Here is a 3,102-nt window from a genome sequence, read left to right as displayed (position 1 = left end):
CCAACAAGTTGGAAATTTGGGTCCGACGGAGATTTGCGAGGGAATCAGTCCGATGCAGACCACACACAGTCGGATTATCCGACAACACGGTCCGATAGGACACATTCCGACGGATTCTCCGATCGTGTGTACAAGGGCTTTAGAGTGGAAGTGGTTATTAAGCGCCAAACTCTGATATCAGCTCATCATTCCAGCAATAAATCTGCACCACAAGTCCTTCCTATGATCCTACATCAGTCCCCATTGAAAACGTCTGTGTATGACGAAACGCGCCTGGGAGGGCGTACAGTGACGTTGCCTGCGTCGTTCCGAAGGCGGAAGGGCTCCTATTAGGCCGGCCGGCATCTTTGTTCCCTGCTTTTAAAACTTACGATGTTTGTAAGTCCCACTTTTTATAAATAAATCACTTTACGTTACGGTATTATGCTATGGTCCCCATTCTTTTTATATGCCTCACGATCTTTTGGACTGCATGATATATGAAATAAGCCTAGCATCTGGAACACCCTGAGAAGTTTCCCCCGAGTCTGTTGGATGATAAAGGCCGTGGCTGGGTTATAGCCAAACGCTGTTTTGTGCTTGCCCTTTGGTAAGCGGCTTTCCGTTCGGTGGTGGGTCACATTTATTTGTGGATCACGGTGGAGTTTACTCAACCATACTACTGGACCCATGATTGATCAATGGGTTTTTGTTGAACTGTTTAATTACGTTTAATACTCCATTGCTGTTCTAACCCATCATCCTTTGGTTTGGGGCAGACCTTTGTGGACTTATCGTTGGGCGCAGTTTTTCTTATTTTTATCAGTCTCGTGTGTGGATTATACTGCAAAGCCTAAAATATCTCCAACGTAAAATGCAAATGGAGCTGACAGTCAGAGAACATTTCAAAATTTGCATCAATTTTAGCCGGAGGATCAAAGAATAATCCCACAATCCAGCCAATGATGTCATGGAGTAGATCGGAGTGAAATAAGATGATCTAAAGCAAAACGTCCAACTAGTCCGATATTGGTTGTCTATTAACCACTTTCAGCCCCGGACCATTTTGCTGGTCAAAGACCAGACCACTTTTTGCGAAATTTGGCACTGCGTCACTTTAACTGACAATTGCGCGGTCGTGCGACGTGGCTCCCAAACAAAATTGACGTCCTTTTTTTCCTACAAATAGAGCTTTCTTTTGGTTGTATTTGATCACCTCTGTGGTTTTTATTTTTTGCGCTATAAACAAAAATAGAGCGACAATTTTGAAAAAAACGCATTATTTTTTACTTTTTGTTATAATAAATATCCCCCAAAAATATATAAAAAAACATTTTTTTCCCTCAGTTTAGGCCGATACGTATTCTTCTACATATTTTTGGTAAAAAAAATCGCAATAAGCGATTATTGATTGGTTTGCGCAAAAGTTATAGCGTTTACAAAATAGGGATAGTTTTATAGCATTTTTATTAATAATTTTTTATTATTTTTTTTTTTACTAGTAATGGCGGCGATCAGCGATTTTTATTGTGACTGCGACATTGTGGCGGACACATCGGACATTTTTGTCACATTTTTGGGACCATTGTCATTTATACAGTAATCAGTGCTATATAAATGCAGTGATTCCTGTGTAAATGACACTGGCAGTGAAGGGGTTAACCAGTGGGTGGCAGTGTAGGGGTTAAGTGTTCCTAGGGGTGTGTTACTAACTGTGGGGGGGTTGGGCTTTCATTTAGTGAACATTGATCTCTGCTCCAATCACATGGAGCAGAGATCAGCATCTCTAGTTGCTAGGCAGAATGGAGAAATGCTGTTTACACAGCATTTCCTCCATTCGGCCGCTCCGTGAGACGATCGCGGGGATGCCCGCAGCGATTGAGTCCGCGGGTCCCGCGACCGGACTCACGGGGGTTCCGACCAGCGCGGGAGCGCGCCGCCGGCGGCGCGCTCCCGATGGCAGGGCGGCATTGAATATTGGACGTACCTGTACGCCAATATGCCTGCCCGTGCCATTCTGTCGACGTACATCGTCGTGCGCTGGTCGGGAACCGGTTAAAAAAACATAATAATAACAAGCGAGGAGAAGCTAAAATGGACCAAAACTAGCTGAGAAGGAAGGGGAGGGAGGGGCATTGCTTTGCTTGGAATGAACCAATCACTCGTAAGGAAAATTTTAAAAAGAGAGATTTTTGCTTGCACATAATTGAATAAAAAAATCAGCACAACCTCACCTCATTTGATAAGCTGGGATAATTTTCTCTGTGTGAGGTGAATTTTCTCTTTGGAAATTTTCGTTTAGCTTACTGAGGTGAAGTTGTGCTGACTTCACTTATCCAATCACGTAGGTTAGTTTGCTAGGTGGTGACTAGCCTGGCTAGTTGTTAGGGTGATCCACTTACTTTTGCCCTAAACCTGAATTTGATGCACCTCTCTCTTCTGTCACTAGGTGGCATTGCATTAGAATGACAAGGGCATAGTGAATTCGGGTTAGGAGTGGATAGGTTGTCCGAGCCAATTGGTAGACGTCTCCTTGGCCCCATGGCTTGCTAGGAGAGCCTATTTATTCGGGAGGAGTCAGGTGATCGGGGATCTGTGCCATCTGGATGGCTGTCTGGGCGGACGTGTTTTGTATTTCTCCCGGTTGCAAGGCCAGGAGCCTGAGGCCTATCCAGGAGCACCTGGCTGCTAGGCTGTCTGAGGCCTATCCAGGACTGTGAGAAGCAGCACGGGGTTGGGGCTTCAGGTCAGGAGCCTAACCAAGTTGCAGAGGTTCAGCCGGATGGGGAACCGAATGTTGACAGAGGAGAAGGAGAAGAGGCCATAAGGGACAACCACTCTTGTTACCAGAAGCAAGTGAGGATCAAGGTCAGAGGTAAAGGGGGAAACAGTTGCCACCAAGGGACAACCTCTCCAGTTATCAGAGGCCAGTGTATGAAGTCTGAAGAAGTACCAGAGCAGCCTTTTTCTCTAGAAGTAGGAAAGCTTCAGCAGCGTCAAGTCAGGGACCCAGCGGGTAGCGAGGGTGAAGCTTGAGGAGCATACAGCGGGGTAGCTGTGGAAGAGCTCAGGGGATCCAGCGGCGGCTGGGATCTTGGAAGTCTAGTGAGAGACTGGGAGCTC

Source organism: Lithobates pipiens, unplaced genomic scaffold (genome assembly GCF_037356315.1).
Source record: "Lithobates pipiens isolate NorthernLeopardFrog02 unplaced genomic scaffold, aLitPip1_a1.2 Scaffold_22, whole genome shotgun sequence".
Classification (NCBI taxonomy): Eukaryota; Metazoa; Chordata; class Amphibia; order Anura; family Ranidae; genus Lithobates; species Lithobates pipiens.
The sequence above is the reverse complement of the archived record's forward strand: the minus strand, read 5'-3'. Positions refer to the sequence as shown.